At 44.9% G+C, this 25,566-nt stretch overlaps 1 protein-coding gene across 1 annotated transcript in view; it reads left to right on the forward strand.

Moving 5' to 3' along the window:
• The first annotated feature begins 1,579 nt into the window (after positions 1 to 1,579).
• The window catches only part of LOC132769459 (G-protein coupled receptor 22-like), a 100,871-nt gene continuing 76,884 nt past the window's right edge, over positions 1,580 to 25,566 (forward strand). Inside the window, exon 1 of the mRNA XM_060766495.2 lies at positions 1,580 to 1,879. The gene's annotated coding sequence lies outside the window, so the exon portion shown is untranslated. The remainder of the gene's footprint in view (positions 1,880 to 25,566) is intronic.

The raw sequence follows: 25,566 nt of genomic DNA on the forward strand, positions 1-25,566 counted from the left end.
TACAGGTTGGTTCATCGAGTGCTCTACTATGGCTGACTTCTGTGGTTGAAGTCTTACTTACTTAGGCGATCCCTCGTTGTCCGAGTAGGATTGTCTTCCAAGATCGGTGTCCTGGTGGTGGGTCCATAGATGACTGTGGAGCCCTATTCTTGATCTGCATCTTCTCCCGCTGTGAGGGCATTGGTTTCCAGGTGGAAGGCGATCCCGGTTAGGGTTGGCTTTGTCAGAGATTGACGATACCCAGCGGAAGGAATGCTAGATCAAGCAGACACTGAGTGGCAAAATAAGGACTCTGCAGGCTTTGAGTTACAAAAGAAACTAAGCTTACTAAGTATATACAACAGACACGTCTTTTTACAGCAAGCTACAATTCAGGAAGAACAACAAAGAACTAGTCAAAACCGAAAGCCTCTTTACATCTGCTTATCTTTTCTTGCCGAGACTGGCTACTCCCTTCTATTCTCAACAAGAACAAACCTTATCTTATTTTTCTCAAGTTCACTTAATCACAGCCTCAAAGTATAAACATTTCTGCATGGCATTTTCAATTCACAGTGGCATCCATCTTGGCAGGCCCATAGCCAGGATTTTGTTTTGTGGGGGGGAGGCTGAGTTTGTTTCAGGGGGGGGGGGGCTGAGTCTGACTGAAAGAGGGTCTAGCTTAGCAAACCTTTTGTATCATTACCCCAATACCCCCATGCATATGGGATATATTGAGCATGGTGATCAAATCATGATATGAATAAACATAACAGTTTAAATAATGCACCAGTAAGGCCTTCTCACGGACCACCATCAGAATTTGGGGGGGGGGGGGCTGAAGCCCCCCAAGCCCCCCCCCCCCCCCCCGGCTACATGCCTGCGTCTTGGCAATATATAGAAGCACATTGAAAAACACATACATAACTAAATTAATCCTGACAGGCTTGACACGCCTTCCTCTTGGCACGTTTCTCTCTTTCACCCCCCATTCGTGCCTCTTCAAATTCTACAGCACTGCTGATCACAGCTGACCTCTAGGGCCAGGGCTTTCCAGTTCTCAGTGTGTATGCCAGAGTGTTTAAGGTTGGCTTTGAGTCCATTTTAAAATCTTTTTTCCTGCCCACCGACATTCTGTTTTCCGTTTTTGAGTTAAGTGATGGTCCTCTGCAGTCAACTCCACTGTGGTTGAAGTAGTCTGCACTCAGTGCCTCTCTCTCTGTGGCTCTTTGGCGCCCTCTAGCGTTGGGACAGACAGCAGCTGGTCCGCCTGTGGGCACGTGCCAAGCGCGTGCCTTTCTTCCCTCCCTTTTTCTTTCCGCCTCTCTGCTGCTCTCTTGCGACCTCTGTAGGCAGAACCTTTCTCTCTCTCGCATTCTCTCTCTCTCTCTCTCTCTCTCTCTGGGGCGCCCTCTAGTGTTGGGGAAAGAATGGACCGAGGCGGCGGAGGCGGCAGCGACCGAGCACGTGCCAGGCGCGCGCATCCTTCGAATCCTTCTTCCTGCTGCTGGTGCGCGCGCTCACTTACTTCCCCCCTCCCTCCCCTTTTTGTCCTTTCCCGCATTCTGTCGGAGCGCGCGCCTCCAGGATTCCCAGGCTCGGCTTTGCTTGGCTTGTCTGCGCGCGCGCGCTGTGTGTATGCGCGTGCAAAAACCCAATAAGTAAATAAATAAATAAATAAGCAAGCGGGCGGCGGGAGCGCGCGGCGCGTGCACACAACATCCTAGCGCGGCAAAAAAAAGAAGGGGGAAAAAAAGCAGAGCAGAGCGGAGGCGAACATCATGATGATGATGATGGGGATGGTAGCATTGGAAGGAGATGCTGCTCTTGCTGCTTCTGCTTCTTCTTCTTCCCCCGTTTCTGCTGCAGCACTCGCCTTCCCGCAGCGGTTCAGGATCAGGTGAGAGAGGGACTCCCTCTTCTTCTTATTATTATTATTATTATATATTTGGGGAGGAGGGAAGCCTACCTTGCAAGGAGCTGGTATGCCTGCCCAGAAGGCGTCCTCTGCATATGCGCAGGGGCACTCTCGCTTGGCTTTCTCTTTGAGATGGGGGATCCTCACCCCAATTCCCCCCCCCCCGCCCCAAACAAACAAAACACACACCCCACCTTTGGCTCCTCTGCCTGGCTGACCTTGGCAGCGCGACCTGGGGATGCGGCTTTTCCCGCGCTGGAAAATCAGAGCGGGCTTCTTCTGCACTCTAGGAGGAGTGCAGCCCGGCGTGGCTCAGTACTACACAGTCTTGGGAGTTGCAGTTTGGCAAGGTCCTTTCGCCTTCCCTGCCCCAGAATGCCCGGGGTGTGTCTAAAGTGTGGAACGAATGCAGGTTGGCATGGCTCAATAATATGGAAACCAGGGAGTTGTAGTTTTCCAAGGTCCTTTCGCCTTCCCAGCCCCAGAATGCCCGAGCTGCATCTACACAGTGTGGGAAGAACGCAACTTGGCATGGCTCAATAATATGGAATACTGGGAGCTGTAGTTTTCCAAGGTCCTTTTGCCTTCCCTGCTCCAGAGTGCTTGGGGTGCATCTTCACTGTGGACTGGAATAATACAACTTGGCGTGGTTCAATAGTATGGAATCCTGGGAGTTGTAGTTTTCCAAGGTCCTTTCGCCTTCTCTGACCCGGAGTGCCAGGGGTGCCTCTACACAGTGTGGAATGACTACAACTTGGCATGGCTCTATAGAATGGAATGCTGGGAGTTGTAGTTTTCCAGGGTCCTTTCGCCTTCTCTGCCCCAGATGCCAGGTGTGCATCTACACAGTGTGGAATGGCTGCAGCTTGGCATGGCTCAATAGTATGGAATCCTTAGAATTGTAGTTTTCCAAGGTCCTTTCCCCCCTCCCTAGAATGCCAGGGGGTGCATCCACAGGAGTGTTTCCCCACCTTCCTAATGCCACAACCCCTTAATAAAGTTCCTCATGTTGTGCTGACCATCAACCATAAAATTATTTTTGTTGTTACTTCATAACTGTAATTTTGCTACTGTTATGAAGCGTAATGTGAATATCTGATGTGCAGCATGTATTTTCATTCACTGGATCAGATTTGGCACAAACACCCAATATGGCCAAATTTGAATACTGGTGGGGTTGGGGGAGATTGATTTTTGTCATTTGGGAGTTGTAGTTTCTGGGATTTATAGTTAACCTACAATGAAAGAACATTCGGAACTCCACCAACAATGGAATTGGGTTAAACTTGGCACACAGAACTCCTATGACTAACAGAAAATACTGGAAGGGTTTGGTGGGCATTGACCTTGAGTTTTGGAGTTGTAGTTCATCTACATCCAGAGAGCACTGTGGACTCAAACAATGATGGATCTGGACCAAACATGACACGAATACTCTGTATGCCCAAATGTGAACACTGTGGAGTTTGAGGAAAATAGACCATGACATTTGGGAATTGTGGTTGCCAGGATTTATAGTTCACTTACAATCAAAGAGCATTCTGAACCACACCAACAATAGAATTGGGTCAAACTTCCCATACATAACCCCCATGACTAACAGTAAATACTGTGTTTCTGTGGGTCTTTGGCGACCCCTCTACCACCCCCACCCCCTTTCAATCCCCTCCCAGGGGTCCTGACTCCCAGGTTGAAAAACACTGATCTACAGTGTGGAATGAACACAGCTTGGCTCAATAGTATGGAATCCTGAAAGTTTTAATTTTCCAAGGTCCTTTTGGGTTCCCTGTCCCAGAGTGCCTGAAGTGCATCTACACAGTGTGTAATGAACACAGCTTGGCATGGCTTAATAGTATGGAATCCTGGGAATTGTCATTTTCCAAGGTCCCTTTGCGTTTCCTGCTCCAGAGTGCCTGGAGTGCATCTATACAGTGTGGCATGAATACAGCTTGGCATGGCTCAATAGTATGGAATCCCGGGAGCTGTAGTTTTGCAAGCTCTTTAGCCTTATCTGATCAAGAGTGATTGGACCCGCCAAACTGCAAATCCTAGGACTCTACGGGGGAATCGTAGTAGTATCAAACTGCATTCATTCTAATCCAAGAGACCCCAGTCTCACCTCATAAGACACAATCAAACAGATGGCCATCTAGCCTGTGCTTTAAAAGCCTCTGTAGAAGGAGACTCTATCACATTTCAAGGAGGCAGCATATTGCACTGTTAAACAGAGGAATCCTGAGGCTCTGTGAAGTTAACAGAGTGTGATGAGGAGAGTCCAGATTGCTGAGGTTCTTGTTGAACAGAAGGATGGATTTGGGTTCCCTGAAAAGTGGGGAAATGGACCAGAGAAGGAGAGGAGCTTGGTAGTGGCTCTCATTCCTGGAGTGGACTAAAGTGGCTCACTTGCATAGAGCAGTAGGCATCTACAGTGCAGAATCAGAGCACTTTGGGTCCAGCTACACCAGGCATGGGCATACTTGAGCCTTCTGGGTGTTTTGGACTTCAACTCCCACCATTCCTAACAGCTCCGGACCCTTCCTCAACTCCCTCCATTCCTAACATCCTCAGGAAGGGCCTAAGGCTGTTAGGAATGGTGGGAGTTGAAGTCCAAAACACCTGGAGGGCCCATGCCTGATCTACACCATCTAGTCTAATCCCATTCTGTCATGCAGGAAGACACGATCAAAGCCCTCCCGACAGATGGTCATCCAGCCTCTTCTTAAAAACCTCAGAGAAGGAGACTCCACCATACTCTCGAGGCCCAGCAGCTCTTACCATTAAGCTTAGTTGAGCTTTGGGTTCCTAATCATGTAAGGCAGTATTGGTTCTCCCTTCTCCCATAAAACCTCACAGCCGAATGGTTATAATCCATTCAGCATTATATCCCATTGTCAAACAGCTCTATCAACAAATTCTTCCTAATGTTCAGGTTGGATCTTCTTTCCTGCAATGAGAATCCATTGTTCATGCCCTTGTCTCCAGAGTAGCAGAAAACAAGTTCAAACCCACATCTCCCTCTTCCAAGGCATCTCTCCTCACGTGAATGTTCCCTGTGTAGCAGAATGGGGTTGGACTGGATGGCCTTTAGGGGTCTCTTCCAATTCAGTGATTCTAAATTCAGTAGAAAATGTCCAAAAAAGGTTGACTTTCCATATCTCTGTGGCCCAGAAGACTGCATGGTGCCAATGCCTTTTTTTCCATTTGCGGTAATCATTTAAAATGATTTTTGGCTGCCTTTAAGGTTGAAACACTCCCATGCACATTAGTTGAAGCTGGGCTGTTTTTTTTTTTTTCCCCACACAATTTCCTGCCTGTGTTGTGATCTGTTTTAATTTTGTTAGTTTCATCTTTTGCACCAAGTTTTACTTCCTGCGATTTTATCCTTAACTGCATACCACCCTTGATGTTGTAAACAGAAGTCTAGAAACATGTTTCTGTGTGTGCATATAAGCTCCTTAAAATTTCTGTCTAAACCAGGCATGGGCAAACTTGGGCCCTCCAGGTGTTTTGGACTTCAACTCCCACAATTCCTAACAGCCGGTAGGCTGTTAGGAATTGTGGGAGTTGGAGTCCAAAATACCTGGAGGGCTGAAGTTTGCCCATGCCTGGTCTAAACAGACTTTGTTTGCAAGTATAGTAATTTGCATCTGTATTTTAGAATTAATGCAGTTTGATACTGCTTTAACTGCCAGAGCTCAATGCTATGGAACCTTGAGAGTCATAGTTTGGTGAGGCATCAGCAGAGAAGTTAAGACCTTGTAAAACTACAGTTTCCATTATAGCATAGCATTGAGCCATGACAGTTAAAGTGATGCCAAACTGCATTCATTCCACAGTGTAGACCAGGCATTGGCAAATTTGGGCCCTCCAGGTGTTTTGGACTTCAACTCCCACAATTTTTAACAGTCTATCATCTGTTAGGAATTGTGGGAGTTGAAGTCCAAAACACTTGTAGGGCCCAAGTTTGCCCATGTCTGGTGTAGATGCACCCTTCAGATGCCTGGATTCCATAGCTATGCCAGGTAAAAAGTGTTGTCAAACTCCATTCCTTCTTCAGGCTGAAACACAACAGGGATTGACTCACCTGTCAATCAAAGACAGGTGAGTAAATCACCTCCAAACTCAGCCAGTGACCTCTGTTGGCAGTCAGGGAATCACTCTAGTGAGGCGGGAGAGGGAACAAATTTTCTCTGACTAGGTTGTTGTGAATTTTTCGGGCTGTATGACCACGATCCAGAAGCATTCTCTCCTGACATTTCGCCCACATCTATGGCAGGCATCCTCAGAGGTTGTGAGGTCTGTTAAGAACTAGACAAGTGGGGTTTGCCCATGCACGGTGTAGATGCATCCATACTCATCATGAGGCTACAACTCCCTTTTGATCATCAAAAGGCATGGCCACGGTAGTCCACGCTCTGGTCACATTCTGTATAGACTACTGCAACGTGCTCTTCTTGGGGTTGACTTTGAAACCTGTTCGGAAGCTTCAAATGGTCCAACGTGTGGCAGCCAGGTTACTAACGAGAGCAGCGCAAAGGGAGCATACAACTCCACTGTTGTGCCAGCTCCACTGGCTGCCAGTTTGCTACCGGGCACAATTCAAAGTGCTAGCCTATCAGGTCCTAAACAGTTCCAGGCCAGCTTATCTATCCAAACGAATCTTGCCCTATGAACCTTCTAGAAATTTAAGATTGTCTGAGGAAACCCTGCTCTCAATCCCGCCTGCCTCACAGGTGTGTCTGGCGGGGACGAGAGACAGGGCCTTCTCAGTGGTGGCCTCCCGGCTGTAAAACTGCCCTCCCTCCTGATCTTTCAGAAAAGGGTGAAAACCTGGCTCTTCAGAACTTCAGCGTGACCAGATAAACACAAAATTGGAATATGAATACGGAATGCCTAAGACGATGTAAACGGATGAGGAATTGGACTGGAAGACATTGTTTGTTATAGATTTTTATAGTTTTTATGCTTTTTATATGTATTTTATGATGTGCCTTAATTGCTTTTAACCGTTATATGTATATATATGTGGCACCTAATCATGTGCCGCCCTGTGTCGCCTTCAGGCTGAAAAGGGTGGGATAAAAGTGACGTAAATAAATAAATAAATAATGTATGAAATAGCCCTTAGGATAAGGCAGGGCTATTCTGGCATTTAACTTCGTGTGTGTGGATTTTTTTTTCCTAAGCAGGGAATATATAATGTATGAAAAAAACGTCCCTTTGGAGCTCTTGAAGTTGTGCTTCATGACATAACAGATTGGGATTTTTTGCTTTTCTCCGGCCTTATTAGTCTCTCTCTGGCTGAAAGATTGGTTTGCCAGGATTGGGAGAGGCTCAGAACTGGCACTGTTTTGGATGGAAAGAAAGCAATGCCTTCAAGGCTATTCTCTCCTTAAACGGGGAGAAAAAAGTCAGGAGCGGAGATTGATTGATTGCCTTCTGTGGCCGGAGAGCGAAGAGCGTGGTCTGTTGAGATGTGTGTTGTGTGTGTCTTTGGGAGTCTTTGATTTATTTTCGCTCGTAGCTGTAAAGCAGACTCTTTTCCGTCGACGGTGGCCAAGTCAATCTTGCTTTGTGCCTCACTTATAAAATGGAGATAATGATATTTCTTTGCCAAGCTGCAGGGGTTGCGAAGATAAATGATTGGTTGGGTGGTGCCCAGATACTATGTTAGCATTGATTTTGTGGTCTTGCAGTTGTGAGGCCAAGGGCTAAATTGCTCCTGCGATTTGTTTGGTGCCTGCTGTCCTTCACATGCGGGGATGGTGAGGAGAGACTGTGCAGTGCTGAATCTGTGCAAAGTCCTTCCTAGGGCTGGATTTTATGAGTCTTGCTAGGTTCCCACCTTTCCTAAAGCGCATCTACACCAAGCATGGGCAAACTTCGGCCCTCCAGGTGTTTTGGACTTCAACTCCCACAATTCCTAACAGTTGGTAAACTATTTGTGATTTCTGGGAGTTGAAGTCCAAAACATCTAAAGGGTCAAAGTTTGCCCATGCCTGATCTACACTGTATGTCTTTTGATGCTACTTTAACTGCCACGGCTCAACACTATGGGATCCTAGGATTTGAAGTTTTGCAAGGTGCCAAAGTCTGTTGGGACTCTCCAAACTGCAGCTCCCATGATTCAATAGCATTAAAGCAGTGCCAAACAGCATTAATCCTGCTGTATAGATGCACCCAACTACTTTATCACACTAGAGCAGTGGTTCTCAACTTTCCTAATGCCGTGACTCCTTAATACAGTTCCTCATGTTGTGGTGACCCCCAACCCTAAAATTATTTTTGTTGCTACTTCACAACTGTAATTTTGCTATTGTTATGAATCGTAATGTAAATATCTGATATTTATTTATCGTGTCAGGGGCAGACCAGACAGTTGCATTTGCAGTATCTGATATGCAAGATGTATTTTCATTCACTGGACCAAATTTGGCACAAATACCCAATACACCCAAATTTGAATACTGGTGGGGTTGGACGGGGATTGATTTTGTCATTTGGGAGTTGTAGGTGCTGGGATTTATAGTTCACCTACAATCAAAGAGCATTCTGGACTCCACCAATGATGGAATTGAACCAAACTTGGCACACAGAACTCCCATGACCAACAGAAAATAGTGGGATTGGTAGGCATTGACCTTGAGTTTTGGAGTTGTAGTTCACCTACTTCCAGAGAGCACTGTGGACTCAATGATGGATCTGGACCAAACTTGGCACAAATACTCAATATGTACAAATGTGAACACTGGTGGAGTTTGGGGAAAATAGACCTTGACATTTGGGAGTTGTAGTTGCTGGGATTTATAGTTAACCTACAATCAAATAGGATTTTGGACTCCACCAACGATGGAATTGAACCAACTTCCCACACAGAACCCCCATGACCAACAGAAAAGACTGTGTTTTCTGATGGCCTTTGGTGACCCCTCTGACACCCCCTCGTGACCCCCCCAGGGGTCCTGACCCCCAGGTTGAGAAACACTGCACTAGAGAATGAATCCACTTTAAATCGGGTTCTGCCTCCTGCAGAATTCTGGGGTTTGTAGTTTAGTAAGGCTGTTAAAGGCTCCTCCCTAAACTACAAACCCCAGAATTCTGCAGTAGGCAGTAACCAGATTTAAAGTGAATTCATTTTCTAGTGTGATGAGATCTTAAGTGTGTCATCAAGGATGTGGATCCTAAACACCCTTTAATCACCCTGCTATTTTCATAGTCTAAGTCATAGGGGAAATACAGGATTCCATGTTAGCATTTTGAAATAAAAGACCGGAGGTTGGATTTAGAGATGCCTGAATTTGGGAAAAGAATTTCTTTGGATTTCTTTTTTCATGTCAGGAGTGACTTGAGAAACTGCAAGTTGCTTCTGGTGTGAGATAATTGTTCATCTGCAAGGACATTGTACGGGGGATGCCCAGATGTTTAATGCTTTACCATCCTTGTGGGATGCTCTTTTGTCCCCACATGGGAAACTGGAGCTGACAGAGGAAGCTCAACTCGCTCTCCCTGGATTCGAACACCTAACCTGTTGGTCGACAGTCCTGCACCCATTGCACCACTGGGAGCTCCATTTTTTTTTTTTGGATGGTAGCTCCCAAAGCCCAAAGTTTAGCATGGTCAGAGGAAGTTGTAAATGAAAGAGTAACTTTTTCAAGCTTGTGGGGAATACAAGTACAGGCAGTCCCTGACTTACAAACACCTCCTAGTTAAGAACGGGTGTGAGACCACGAAAATGGAGAGAAATCCATCTCTCAGAAGAAACATTCACTCTTGAAAGAGTTATCTTGGGGAAAAGGCATCTCAACTGTAGCTTTATCACCAACCCTTGTTTCCACAACAAGTCGGAATCTTTCAAAATCCAATTATCGCAGGGACAAAAAGTGAAGGGAAATCTTCTAAAGAGGGTAAAAGGCAGTGAAACAAAACCTACAGAGCCTATCTTGTTCTGTCTGCCTGTAATCTAAAGCACAGCTTCTTAAACTGGACCCCGGCCCCAAATGGGGTGCCCTTAGCTCAACATTGGGGTCCTGAAAAATTTAGCAACAGTAAAAGGTTTCTGAACAATACCTAGTGGTTGTTATAGATTTAAACAAATTTGCTGTGCAGTGTTTACAAGTGGACTCTGCAGAAGATGCTTCAGCTGTACTTTATAAAAAGGACAATTGGTCTGTTTAGTAAGCCTTGGACAATTGGTCTGTTTAGTAAGTGACTTTTTAGTGTTTATACCTATTTTGTAAACATATATAGCCAGTGTTACATAAACATTTCTTGTGCCAAAAAGAATCATGAGTGGAAAAGGTGTAAGAAGCCCTGATCTAGAGCAATAGGCTCAGTGCTTGTGTGTTCATAGGTACAGATATGATATCTGCTCAACTATCTACTCAGCCAGCAAAGGAAATAATATATTGTATATAGCAGGCATAGGCAAACTTCGGCCCTCCAAGTTTTGGACTTCAATTCCCACAATTCCTAACAGCCGGTAGGCTGTTAGTAATTGTGGAAATTGAAGTCCAAAACATCTGTGGAGGGCCAAAGTTTGCCCATGCTTAGTATATAGTGTGTATAAGTTGACTTCATGTATTAGTCAAGGGCAAGGTTTTGGGTCAAAATTGTGTGACCCATGGATTAGTTGACCGTCACTCTGTAGAGAGGGGAAAGTGCCAGCGCTGTCCAAGAAGGCCACTGGCCATTGTCAACACCACTTTCCTGCCAGGAATTCAGAAAGAGGTGTTACAGAGAACAGAAAGTGTCGATTTTGCTTTTAGGTTTTCCCCAGATGGATTAAATGCTAATCTCTCCACTCAGAGATTGGTATGGTTCCCTTTTTTGATAAGAGCACAGTACTTACGTAGCCCTGTGGATAGTTCGACCCATTTCAAATGCAAAAAATGCTGAAAGGAGCAACCAAAAAAAAAAATCTATAGGTTGAGTCAATCCTTCTAAGAGGAAAAATTATAGCATTTGGAGATTTTAACTTAGAAAAAGCCTGAGTTAGGGCGAGAAAAGATCGATAAAATTATGCAAGAGGGGAGAAGTTGTTTGTTTCCTTCTTGTATAACGTTGGAACATGAACCCATCTGTTGAAGCAGAATGGAGGGAGAAGATTCGGAACAGGAAAGGAAGTGCTTCACACTAAACGTAAATAGAATTTGGTCCTGCAAAATGCAGCGACTGCAACCAATTTAGACATAATTTGTTAAAAAAGAATTCAATAATGGAATTCATGGAGATGTCTTGAAAGCAACTATAGCAGGTATGGGCAAAACCCAGGCTCAGGGGCCAGATGTGGCCCCTTGGGCTCTTTTCTCAGGCCCTCCTCTTTCTTGCTGTCATTCCTTTCTTTTCTCTTTCCTTCCTCCTTCCCTCCCTCACCTCTCTCTCCCTCCCTTCCCCTCCACCCTTTTGTCCTTCCTTCCTTCCCTCTCTCCCTCTTTCTCCTTCTCTTTTTCCTCCCTTCCTCCCTTCCCTCTTTCTCCCAAGTTTCATTTTCTTCCACCCTTTGTCCTTCCTTCCGTCTTTCCTCTCTTTTCTTCCTCCTTCCCTTCCTTGCTTCTATCCTTCACTCCCTTTTGTCTTTCCTTCCTCCTTACCTCCCTTTGTCTTTCTCCTTCCATCCTTTCCTTCTACCCTTTCATCCTTCCTTCCTCCCTCTCTCCCTCTTTCTCCTTCCATCCTTCCCTTTTGTCTTTCCTTCCTTCTCTTTCCTTTGATTCTTCTTTTCCTTCCTTCTTACTCTTTTTCCTTCCTTGTCTCCTTTAATCCTGCCATCCCTTTTGTCTTTTCTTTCTTCCGCCTTTCCTCCCTCCCTCTTTCTCCTTCCTTCCATCCTTCCCTTCCTCCCTTTCATCCTTCTCTCTTTCCTTCCTCATTCCTTTCTTTCCTTCTGCAACTGGGCAGCCAGTCCTCCTAGCAAGGAGTGCTAGCATTCAGCCCAAAATTAGAAAGTTTGTCCAGGCCATAACTATAGTATAGTGATTTGAGTAGGACTCCAAGAGACCAGGGTTCAAATGGGTTACTTGGCCATGGAAAGTCACTGGTGACCTTAGGCAAGTCATAGAATCATAGAGTTAGAAGAGACCTCATGGGCCATCCAGTCCAACCCCCTGCCAAGAAGCAGGAAAATCATATTTAAAGCTCTCCCAACAGATGGCCACCCAGCATCTGTCTAAAAACCTCCAAAGGAGCCTCCACCATAGTCTGTACAGAGTACCACTGCTGAACAGCTCTCATAGTTTGGGAGTTCTTCCTCATGTTCAGGTGAAATCTTCTTTCTTGTAGTTTGAAGACATTGTTCCAGGGCAGCAGAAAACAAGCTTGCTCCCTCCTCCCTATGACTTCCCCTCACATATTTATACATGGCCGTCATTATGTCTCCTGTCAGCCTTCTCTTCTGCAGGCTAAACATGCCCAGCTCTTTAAGCCACTCCTCATAGGGCTCGTTCTCCAGAGCCTTAATCATTTTAGTTGCCCTCCTCTGCAGTGTCCAAAATTGGACATAGTACTCCAGGTGTGATCTGACTAAATCATACTCTCTCAAGCTCAGAGGAAAGCAATAGAAAACTACCTTGCTAAGAAAAGTCCATAATAGATTTGACTTAGTTGAAAATGACTTGAAGACACATAACAATAGCTCATTTTTACTGCTCTGTCTCATCTCCAACGCTAGAAATATACCTCTGTACAACAGCTGCAGCTAAGAAACAACAATTCTTGCTTGTGGACTTCCCAATGGGAACAGATTGGCCACTCTGGGAGAAGAAATGTTGGACTAGAGATCTGCTTTTGGTCCCATCCAGCTGGAGCTCTTCTGATATTCAGCACTGATCTTCCCAGCCAGAGTTGCATTAGCATTATTTGCCTTTTTGTTCTCAGGGAAAATCTGCAGCATCAATGCTCATTCAAGAATCTATGTGAATATTAATGATTGTGATCAGATGTGTGCACGCTGATTTATCATCCGATATGACGAGGATACGCCATGCATTAAATCGTACATCAAAGTCATGAATCAGGCTGTAATGTATTCGGAAGCTGAACGAATGTACTTGGGGTGGGAGGGAAAGGAAGCACTGGAAGACACCCCCTGCCTTTGGCAATATTTTAGTATTAAGCTCTCTCCGCTCATGGGGATGAATGGACCCAATGATTATCTGGCTTGGGAAATGGCCAGAGGGGTTTGCTCAGTCCAGATTTAATACAGAAAATAAGAATGTCTTGGTAAGGAGGTGCGATGGGATTTCGACCTTCTTGTTAGAAAGGGATATTGCTCTCTGTAGCATGCATGGGCAAAGTTGAGCTCTCCAGGTGTTTTGGACTTCAACTCCCACCATTCCTAACAGCCTCGGGCGGCTGAGGGGGAAAAGGAAGGGGCCTGAGGCTGTTAGGAACGGTGGGAGTTGAAGTCCAAAACACTTTGAGGGCTTAATTTTGCCCATGCCTGCTCTATAGGAATGGAAAGCTTGCTATACTTAGAAATCTAAATAATTGACCCATATTTGTCCTTTTGTGAAGGATGGAACAGAATGAAAGCACAAATTCCCTCCAAAATAAAATTACTGATGGAATGAGCACCTGATAACTTGAGACTTTTTGGCTCTGACTTAGTTGAAAATGACTTGAAGACCCACAACAATAGCCAATGCCCCAAATTTGACCCAAATACTTAAAATGAATGGTTCACCTTCGAAGTTCAAAGTTGCATCTTCTGATCTCAGTGACCATGCTCCTCATTCTAGATTTAAACGAGCAGGTATCAATAGTTGAAAGCAAACTTTTGTGCCTACTTTATTTATCGATTGTATTTCTATTTCATCTTTTTGTTGAAGAGCTTGGATTGGAACCCAGATGATGTAGATTGAATATAGTTTGGAAATGTAACTTTTTTAGATTACAGCTTCAACAATCTATCAGCCAGCATGCTAAGCAAACCTTTGATCATTTTGGTTGTCTTTCTTTGGACACGTTCCTTGTCAATATCCTTTTTGTATTGTTGAAGGCTTTCATGGCCAGAATTACTGGGTTGTTTTAGGTTTTTCGGGCTATATGGCATTCTCTCCTGACGTTTCACCTGCATCTATGGCAAGCATCCTCAGAGGTTGTGAGGTCTATTGTCGAAGGCTTTCATGGCTGGAATCACTGGGTTGTTGTAGGTTTTTCAGGCTATATGGCCATGTACTAGAAGCATTCTCTCTTGATGTTTCGCCTGCATCTATGGCAAGTATCCTCTGAGGTTGTGAACTCAAAACCTCTGAGGATGCTTGCCATAGATGCAGGCAAAAAGTCAGGAGATAATGCTTCTAGAACATGGTCATATAGCCTGGAAACCCTACAACAACCCAATATCCCTCTTGATTTGTGGTGCTCAGAACTGGACACAATGTTATCCCTGTGGAAGTCTATTTATTTATTTATTGTATCAGAAGCAAACCAAGGATACAGTTGTAATGTATTTTAAAAAACACAAAGTTAAAAAAACTTGGCATTATATTAAATGTCATTTGACCAGAAGCTGGCCATTTGGAGTGCCCCTGGTGTTGCTATAAGAAGGTCCTCCATTGTGGATGTGGCAGGGCTCAGGCTGCAGTGTAATAGGTGGTCTGTGGTTTGCTCTTCTCCACACTCGCATGTCATGGACTCCATTTTGTGGCCCCATTTCTTGAGATCTGCATCTCTTGATCCCAGAGCATAGTCTGTTCAGTGCCTTTCAAGTCGTCCAGTCTTCTGTGTGCCCAGGGGGGAGTCTCTCATTCAATATCAGCTATGGCTTGAGGTTCTAGGTTTTAGCCTACCACTTTTGGATTCTTGCTTTCTGAGGTACTTTTAGAAAACTATTTCGTGACTTAAGGTGTTGGCGTGCTGGCTGATATCCGAACGGGATGGGCTGGAGATGTCACTGTCTTGGTCCTTCCATTATTGGCTGCTACTTCAGGTGGTGCAATACCAGCCAAACACTAATTTCTCCAGTGGTGTAGGGTGTAGACATCCTGTGGTAATACGATATGTCTCATTAAGAGCCACATCCACTGTTTTAGCGTGGTGAGATGTGTTTCACACTGGGCATGCATACTCAGCAGCAGAGTAGCAAAGCACAAGGGCAGATGTCTTCACTGTTGTGATCCCCAGGTTATGCCAGATTGTGTTGTTGAGGTCTGATCAAAGCAGAAAAGAGTAGGACTGGGACTTATATAATAATAACAATATCACTTTATTTGTATTCTGCCCTGCCTCCCCGAGAGCATTCAGCATATACAGACACAAGGCAAGCATTCAATGCTTTGAAACAGTGATACACAGATAAAGGTAAAGGCTTCCCCTTTATCTCCAGCTCAGAGGGGTGGTGCTCATCTCCATTTCTAAGCCAAAGAGCTGGCGTTGTCTGTGGACACCTCCAAGGTCATGTGGCCAGCATGACTGCATGGAGCGCTGTTTACCTTCCCGCTGATCCACTCACAATTGCATGTTTTCAAACTGCTAGGTTGGCAGAAGGAACTGGGGCTTCGAACCGGCAGCCTTCCAGTCAGCAAGTTCAGCAGCTCAACAGGTTTAACTCATTGCACCACCACAACCCCCTCAATCTTGACGCTATACCTTATACAGCCTAGAAATGTATTTGCATGTTGAGCTGGTGCATCACACTGTGGACTCATGTTCAGCTTGTGGTCTACTAAGATACCTAGATCCCTTTCATGTGTATTGTTTTCAAGCCAAGTGTCATCCATCTTCTATCTGTGCATTTCATTTTTCTTCCTGAAGTGTAGTACTGTACATTTCCCCCTTTTGAAATCCATTTTGTTAGTTTTGGCCCAGTTCTCTAATCTGTGAAGCTCATTTTGGATTCTGATCCTGTCCTCTGGAGTGTTAGTTATTATCCCTCCCAATTTGGTGTCATCTGCAAATTCTGTAAACATGCCTTCCATTCCGTCATCCAAGTCATTGATAAAGATGTTGAATAGCACTAATTTTTTTTCATCAGGAGTACAGAGATGTCTAAGGAATAGAGAGAGCAAGAGATAAAGAAACCGTGATCAAAGGTGCAGCTTGTCAGGCATCAAGTCTTCCGGTTCTCAATACCCAGAGGGTGCAAGGCAGTGACTTGTGTGCAAAGAACATCTATTAAGAATTAAGGAAGGCAGTGCCTCTGTGCACACGTTCCACCCAAGAATTTGCTCTCGTAACAGAACATATGGTCTGTTTGCATGTAAATCAGCCCCTTGTCCCTTCTATATCTATCCGTCTTATTTTTGAGAGGGAATCCCATCTCCAGGTGTTTTGAATTTCAACTCCCACAATTCCTATTTTTCCTTCTCAGCCACTTAAACAGCTGAGCGGGAAGAGGAAGGAGCCTGAGGCTGTTAGGAAGTGTTGGCATTGAAGTCCAAAACACCTGGAAGGCCCAAGTTTGCCCATGTCTGATATATAGTGTAAAAGGGCCTTTAGAGCCCATTGCCAGCCTACTGAAAATCACCCAAAGTTTTACCACTTTGATCCCAATAGCCTTTCTGCTCAACCAGGTATGGGCAAACCTAAATCCAGGGACCAGATGTGGCCCCTTGGGCTCTTTTCTCAGGCCCTCCTCTCTCTCAATATCCTATCATTCATCCCTTTTCTCTTTTACTTCCTCCTTCCTCCCTCCCTTCCTTACCTCCCTCTTTCTCCTTCCATCCTTCCTTCCTTTTCTATTTCATCCCTCCTTCCCTCTCTCCCTTTTTCTCCTTCCTTCTCTCGTTCCTCCCTCCCTTCTCTTTTTCCTTTCTTCCTACACCCTTTCCTTCCTCCTTCCTTCCTTTCTTTCTTTCCTTCCTTCATCCTTCCCTTCCACCTTTTCTCTTTTCTCCCTCCTTCCCTTTCCCCTTTTCTCCTTCCTTCCCTTTTGTCTTTCTTTCCTTCTCTTGTTCCTTTTCTTTTTCCTTCCTTCTCTCTTTCCTTCCTCCTTCCATCCTTCCTTTTTTCTTTCCATCCTCCTTCCCACTCTTCCTCTTGCTCCTTCCTTCCTTCCTTCCTTCCTTCCTTCCTTCCTTCCTTCCTTCCTTCCTTCCCCCTTTCCTCCCTCCATTCTCTTTCACCCTTCCTTCCTTCCTTCCATCCATCCTTCCCTTCCTCCCTTTTTTCCTCCCTCCCTTCTGTTTTTCCTTCCTCCTTTGTTCCTGGGGGATGTTTAGCTCGGAGAAGAGAAGGTAGAGAGGGAACATGAGAACTCACAACCTCTGAGGATGCCTGCCATAGATGCAGGCAAAAGGTCAGCAGAGAATGCTTCTAGAACATGACCATACAGCCTAAAAAACCTACAACAACCCAAGAGAACTATGTTTCACGATTTAAAAGGGTGTCCCCTTAAGGCAGTGGTTCTCAACCTGGGGTCCCCAGATGTTTTTGGCCTTCAACTCCCAGAAATCCTAACAGCTGGTAAACTGGCTGGGATTTCTGGGAGTTGTAGGCCAAAACACCTGGGGACCCACAGGTTGAGAACCAAGGGGAAGGGGGAAAGCTGACTTAATGCTACTCTAGAGACCAAGGTAGGAGGGAGCAATGGGTTCAAATGGCAAGGAAAGGGATTCGGCTGAAAAGATTAGGAAGAACTTCCTGCAGAGTGGCATAGGCTGCTGCTCTGCAGTGTGGTGGAGTCTCCTCTAGAGGCTTTTCCACAGAGGCTGTCTATCGGGAGTGCTTTGATTGTACTGCATGGAAGGGGGTTGGACTGGATCGCCCTTGGGAGTCTCTTCCAACTCAGAAAGGGGAGGAAAGGGCAGGGAAGGGGCTTGGGGAGAACCCCTTGCCTCCTGGCCCACCCACCTCCGGCTCACCATGTGTCCCCCAAGTTAGAAAGTTTGCCCATGCCTGATCTACCCTCTAAGGAGATGGATTTGATCACTCCAGTTCCTCTGCAGCACATTGTTTCCTCTTGTGCTTCAATTTGTGAGCCTCTGCTGGCAACATGAGGGTTAATGAACCATACAGAATGGCACTTGCCATCTTTTTTCCCCCCATCAGACTGCGTTTGTGCCCAGGGGCTGTTTAGCATATTATCCGAGTGTCCGCAAAGCATGCTTTTTATATGAAGCATTCTGCTTCACATCCTAATCTCCGTTCCTTTTCTTTTGTGGAGGCTTCTTGGTTTGCCCCATTATAAAGGAATTTTTATATGGCTTAAGCACATCTCTTATTTATCAGGCGGAGAAGCAGCAGAAGGTTAAATATAAAGCTTTTTATAGCCTGCCGTGGGCCAGGGATTGCATGGCGTGAGCAATACAGGTATGCCTTCCTTAATAAAGGAGATGTCTTCCTGGATATTGCTTCTTCTACTGAAAATCTGGTAGCAGAGGAGAAATGAAATGGAAAGAATCAGGATAGGGTGCTACCCCATCAAGAGGAGAGCAGTTCAAAATATGTCAGCAATTTTTTTATTCAATGCTAACAATATGCACATGGGAAATGAAGCTACAAGATCAGGTAAGTAAGCAAAAACATCTTGAACCTTCTAGGGACCACTAGAAATCCTCCAAAATGCACCTAGGGAGGACCTTCCGTTTCACAAGCCAACACTTTCATTATGATTTCTGTTTTGATGGGGAAAGTATACACCAATACTTGAGTCAGGCTTATCTGCTTTCTCTTTTTCTGCTTCCATGTTCAATCAATGCTCAGTAAGGGAGATACACTTCTTTCTGGAGATAGAAACCTTGCCTTTTTTGGAAAGGCCCACGGTTCTACAGTAGAGCAGGATTTCTTAAACATTTTTCATTTGTGACCCCTTTCCTCCTGAGAAATGTTTACGTGACCCCCCAGGGATATAGGTATATCAAATAGGTATAAAAACAAAGATTTACTGATAATCAGTATTTGCAGATGGAGCCCCCGGTGGCGCAGTGGGTTAAACCCCTGTGCCGGCAGGACTGAAGACCGACAGGTCACAGGTTCGAATCCAGGGAGAGGCGGATGAGCTCCCTCTATCAGCTCCAGCTCCTCATGCAGGGAACATGAGAGAAGCCTCCTGCAAGGATGATAAAAACATCAAATCATCCAGGTGTTCCCTGGGCAACGTCCTTGCAGATGGCCAATTCTCTCACACCATAAAATTACATAAAATGCACTAATGTATTGTATCGTATTCTCGAAGGCATTCATGGCTGGAATCACTGGGTTGTTGTGGGTTTTTTCGGGCTATATGGCCATGTTCTAGAGGCATTCTCTCCTGACGTTTCACCTCAGGTACCTCTGAGGATGCTTGCCATAGATGCAGGCAAAACGTCAGGAGAGAATGCCTCTAGAACATGGCCATATAGCCTGAAAAAACCCACAACAACTCAATGTATTGCATCAAATTCTACCGATTCTGTAAGCTGCCTTGAGTCCCTATAAGGCTGAGAGGGGCGGGCTACAAATACCATAAATAAATAAATAAATAAATAAATAAATAAATAAATAAATAAATAGATGTTCCAGAAGCATTCTCTCCTGACATTTCACTCACCTCTATGACGGGCATCCCCAGAGGTTGAGGGGTCTGTTAGAAACCAGGGAAGTGGGGTTTATATACCTTTGGATAAATGTCCAGGGTGGGAGAAAGAACTCTTGTCTTTCGGAGGCAAATGTGGATTTTGCAATTGGCCAGCTTGATTAGCAGCTTCAAAGCCTATCTGCATTCTGCCTGGTGGAATCATTTGTTGGGAGGTGTTAGCTGGCCCTGATTGTTTCCTGTCTGGAATTCCCCCGTTTTTTGAGTGTTGTTCTTTATTTACTGTCCTGATTTTGGAGATTTTAAAATACTGGTAGACAGATTTTGTTCATTTTATGGTTTCCTCCTTTCTGTTGAAATTGTCCACATTCTTGTGGATTTCAGTGGCTTCTCTGCCTAGTCTGACATGGTGGTTGTCCTCATAGGATTTGACGTCCAGACAATTAGCTCTGCTGTTTCCCAGTAGGTATGGGCAATTCTCTATTATATTTCAAAAGGCCCCATCAATTGCAAGTCTTCCAATAGCCTTCAGGCAGGACTTTATTCCATTTGAGGACTACATTAGACAATACTGGGTCTGGCTCTGCAAGAACGAGGACACAATGCTTAGGTAAGATACCCGAGGAAGACTGTCTCTCCCTTCATTCCTTACACTGCTGCCTGGTTCAAAGAATTTTTTTTAATGAAGAAAAGTAATTACAGATCCAATCTCTGCATGCGTAATTATTTTGGCTAAATTTTAAGAAGTGCTTCATCCTCCTCGATTGCGCTGCTTTGCAACAATTCTGTCATGCTCATTTGTGCAGAGAACTGACAGATGTCCTGGGAAGCGAAAAAATGTATATGAGCATTCGAGTGCCGGCATTGGCATTCCTCTTTTTAGCAACATGAATGTGCTTTTTGCCAAGAGAGAGAGAGCAGCAAGGCTGCCTGCAACGGTCCAGGCAACTCTCAAACAAAGCATCACACCTGCCTTGTTTTGGGATAAAGGAATCCCACCTGGGCTTCATGTTAGATCGTTATGAGACCAATAAAAAAAGTATTTTTGCCCACCTTCCACTACTACAGCATTTCTCAACCTGGGGGTCAGGACCTCTGGGCGGGGGTCCTGAAGGGGTGGCATAGGGGTCGCCAAAGGCCATCAGAAAACACAGTATTTCCCATTGGCCATGGGCATTCTGTGTGGGAAGTCTGGCCCAATTCTATTGTTGGTTGGGTTCAGAATGCCCTTTGATTACAGGTGAACTATAAATCCCAGCAACTACAGCTCCCAAACGTCAAGTCTGTTTCCCACAAACTCCACCAGTGGGTTGTTGTAGGTTTTTTTTCGGGCTGTATGGCCATGGTCTAGAGGCATTCTCTCCTGACGTTTTCCCTGCATCTATGGCAAGCATCCTCAGAGGTACCTCTAAGGATGCTTGCCATAGATGCAGGCAAAATGTCAGGAGAGAATGCCTCTAGACCATGGCCATACAGCCCGAAAAAAACCTACAACAACCCAGTGATTCCGGCCACAAAAGCCTTTGACAATACAACTCCACCAGTGTTCACATTTGGGTATATTGAGTGCTTGTGCTAAGTTTGATCCAGATCCATCATTGTTTGAATCCACAGTGCTCTCTGGATGTAGGTGAATTACAACTCCACAACTCAAGATCAATGCCCACCAAACCCTTCCAGTATTTTCTGTTGGTCATGGGAGTTCTGTGTTCCAAGTTTAGTTCAATTTGATCGTTGGTGGCGTTCAGAATGCTCTTTGATTGTAGGTGAACTATAAATCCCAGCAACTATAATTCCCAAATGACAAAATAAATCACCCCCAACTCCAACAGTATTCAGATTTGGGCATATTGGGTATTTGTGCCAAATTTGTTCCAGTGAATGAAAATACACCCTCATATCAGATACTTACATGACGATTCATAACAGCAGCAAAATTACAGTTATGAAGGATCAACAAAAATAATTTTATGGTTGGGGGTCACCACAACATGAGGAACTGTATTAAGGAGTCGCGGCATTAGGAAGGTTGAGAAACACTGCACTACTAGGATTAGTCTGTAATAGGCATGGGCAAACTTGGGCCCTCCGGGTGTTTTGGACTTCAACTCCCACCATTCCTAACAGCCTCAGGCTCCTTCCTTTTCCCCCTTAGCTGCTTAAGCCACCACTTCATCTTCCATTTGTCAATGTTATGGAATCATGGGAGCTGTAGCTTTACAAGGTCAACCTCCTCTGCACTGCCATTTAATCCTGTTCAAAGCAGATTTTATATGGCAGTGTAGAAAGGGCCCTAGAGATCTCTCATTTGTAAGGCTGCTATAGGTCAAAGATGATTTGAACAACAAATATTGCTGCAGACAGAAATACTCCACATTATCTGCTTTGATTATATGATATACATTGCCATATAATCGAGTTCAAAGCAGATAATTTGGATTTTATATGGCAGTGCCCAATGGGCCTAAGCAGGCTCATGTTGGAGATGCAGTTTTTCAAATAGTCTAGACTCAAGCTGCATAAAGCCTTAAAGGTCATCGCTAGCATTTTGAATTCTGCCAAGAGACGACTTGGCAGCCCGTGGAACTGTTTCAGCAAGAGGATTTTATACTCCCTTTAACCTTCACCAATAACTTCTCCAAGACACAATAGCTCCGTGTACACTGTAAAATTAATGCAGTTTCACCCCACTTGGACTGCCATGGCTCAATGCCATGGTATCATGGGAGATATACAGTAGTTTTGTAAGATCTTTAGCATTGTTCAAAGGAGTGCTGGTGCCTCACCAAACTACAACTCTCAAGACACTACAACAGCCATGGGCAAACTTCGGCCCTCCAAGTGTTTTGGACTTCAATTCCCACAATTCCTAACAGCCTACTGACTGTTAGGAATTATGGAAGTCCAAAACACCTGGAGGGCCAAAGTTTGCCCAGGGCTGCACTATAAGATTGAGTGTTTGCCATGAATAGAGGGAGACTGAGGCTGGACCTACACTGCGCTATATCTCGGGATCCGATCGCAGATAATCTGCTTAAACTGGGTTATATGAGTCTCCGCTGCCAGATAATCTGGGATAAGCAGATAATATGGAATCAGATCCTGGGATGTAGGGCAGTGTAGATCCAGCCTGAGTTCAGTTTCTTCTCTTAGCCAAGTTTTGTGTGTGTGTCAGGAGCAACTTGAGATACTGCAAGTCGTTTCTGGTGTGAGAGAATTGGCCATCTCCAAGAACATTGCCCAAGGGGACACCTTGGTGTTTTTGATGTTTTACCATCCTTGTGGGAGGCTTCTCTCATGTCCCCGAATGGGGAGCTGGAGCTGACAGAGGGAGCTCAACCTGCTCTCCCCGGATTCGAACCTCCAGCCTGTTGGTCTTCAGTCCTATCGGCACAAGGGTTTAACCCACTGCACAACTGGGGGCTCCAAGTTAGTCAAGTTGAGGAAATTTAAATGGTAGATGTGAAATCTTTAAGTCTTCTGGGTCTTTTAGGAACCTGATAGAACAGAGCACCGATTCAATTCTTTGTATGTTTAATTTATATTTCACCTTCTCCCAGATTTAATTGTTTATTACAACTATTTATTAAAACTGCAGGTGGTGAATATCCTGATAGTAGGAGATTTCTCTTCTTTTTCTGTGCAGGAAGCTGGGATATCCCAGCTGAAATAAGTATTGATCTGAGCTCAGCTTTTAAAAACAAAGTCCGTATACTTGGGGTGGTCCGGTTGTGCTCCTTCTCTCCTCGTGGGCAATTGCAAGCATATTCCATTTATGGATTAATTAGTCACCTGAATTCCTTTCCATTATCTGCAGTACCTCCTCTCGCTAATAAAAGTGGGAGACATTTACTTCAATCAGTCAAAATTAGACTGTTACTCATAGGAGATTTTCTTTGGACTCCCCCAGATTGTGAATGGACCAACCGGAAGAAATTCATCATCTTGTGATGCTGGCTGCATTTAAAATAGCAGTAAAGACCAGCCTCTTTTGCCAAGCCTAACCAGAAGATTTTAAAATTCAGAAGTTTCAAAATATTTATTGGTAGATTATAATGTACATTGCTTACAAATACTCTTTTCATTGATGTCATGTGTTGCTTGTTGTTGTGCCATGTCTCAATCCTTAGGGAGGAGCGAAATAGAAATAAACCACTGAGCTGCAGAACTTGCTGACCGAAAGGTCGGCGGTTTGAATCTGGGGAGCAGGGTGAGCTCCCACCGTCAGCCCCAGCTTCTACCAACCTAGCAATTTGAAAACATGCTAATATGAGTAGATCAGTAGGTACCACTGCCATATAAAATCCAGATTATCTGCTTTGAATTGGATTATGTGTCAGTGTAGATCCAGCCTTAGCCAGCAATCATTATCACTTGTTTTCTCGCCTTCAGACCTCTCCTTGTCCCATAGCAGCCAAGGAATGAGGATGTGTCAAGGCTCAATATCTTGAGCTGTTCAGAGTGAACTGTGCTCCCACTTCAGTTCTGTTTTCCTGGGAATTGAGATGCAAACAGAATAAGCCAAAATCTCCTCATTCACCTGTCCACCTTTCTCCGCTCGATGCCCTGCCGGAGGCATTAAGTGTCATCGCAGAGAGCCTTGGGAGAGCGGCTGAGCTTGTTATCCTCAAAACAGACCCAGTGGGTTTACGGTTAATGAGCCATAACATGCCATTAATGAAGCTATAACATGAGAATAACTTAGTTACACACATAGACAAGCAAACAATAACATTATCAAAGTCTCTCCAAAGCCACAACTTCCTAGTGGTTGGCTGTCACCCCGAGCATGGAAATTATATACCTCCAGCACCAGTGGCCACCAGAAATCAGGAAGGCTCTTCTGCAGTTCTAGAAAATAGGACACAGAGCAATGGATTCAAATTGCAGGAAAAGAGATTCCACCTACGCTTTAGCAAAAACGTCCTGCCAGTAAGAGCTGGAATGGAATATGCTGCTTGGGAGTGTGGTGGTCTTCTTCTCTGGAGGTTTTTAATCAGAGGTTAGATGGCCATCTGTCTGGAGTGCTTTGATTGTGTGTTCCAGTGGGCAGAATGAGACTGGACTTTATAGTCCTTTTGATCTCTTCCAACTGTGTGAGTCTGTCTCTTTATCTGCCAAAACTCTGTAGTAAACTGGTCACCAAAGCCCTTTCTTATGCTTGCCTTTGTTGGTTGTGTGCTCTTATGTGCTTCAATAGCCAGGAATTTGGATGTGTTGGGATTGGCTTCATAAACCCAGATCCACTCTCCTTTCAGTTCCCCCTTCCTTGAGATGTGGTGGACAAACCATTACTCTGGGTTTTGTTTGTTTGTTTGTTTATTTGTTTGTTTAGAACATTTGTATCCCGCCCTATTCTCGTCCTCCAAAGAGGGGCTTCCAACTATATAAAAACACCAATAAAATACACAAATGTAATAAATATACATTTAAAAACAGTTTGCCAAGTTTAAAACGTGATCCAAATCAAAAAATGCGGTCCATGCAATCTGCATCTAAGCCAATAAAAAAGTCTATTTTGTAAACGCTTGCTCCTACAGCCAAGTCTTAAGTGTCTTGCACAGTCAGGAGGGAGGGGGCAGATTTAACCTCTTTAGGGAGGCAGTTCCATAGACTAGGGCCTACCACGAAAAAGGCCCTTCAACGCGACTGCGATGGTGGCGGGACCAAAAGCAGAGAGTCTCCAGATGATCTTGAAGTCCTTGATGGTTTATAGGAGAGACACGTTTGGACAGGTAAAGTGGACCAGAGACGTTTAGGGTTTTATAGGTCAAAACCAGCACTTTGAATTGTGCTCGGAAGCTAATAGGCAGCCAGTGGACCTGGTGCAACAAGGGCGTTGTGCGCTCTCTGTACCCTGCTTCTGTAAATAACCTGGCTGCCAAGCGTTGGACTAGCTGAAGCTTCCAAGCAGTCTTCAGAGGCAACCCCACATAGAGTGCATTGCAGTAGTCTATTCGGGGTGTAACAAGAGCGTGGACCACCATTTGTTTGTTTTTTCTGTGTCAGGATTTACTTGAGAAACTGTAAGTCACTTCTGGTGTGGGAGAATTGGCTGTTGGCAATGATGTTGCCCAAGGGATATTGCCTTTGATGTTTTACCATCCTTGTGGGAGGCTTCTCTCATGTCCCCGCATGGGGAGCTGGAGCTGACAGAAGGAGCTCATCCACACTCTCCCTGGATTCGAACTTGTCGGTCTTCAGTCCTGCCGGCACA

The sequence above is a fragment of the Anolis sagrei genome, chromosome 2, assembly GCF_037176765.1.
Source record: "Anolis sagrei isolate rAnoSag1 chromosome 2, rAnoSag1.mat, whole genome shotgun sequence".
Lineage (NCBI taxonomy): Eukaryota > Metazoa > Chordata > Lepidosauria > Squamata > Dactyloidae > Anolis > Anolis sagrei.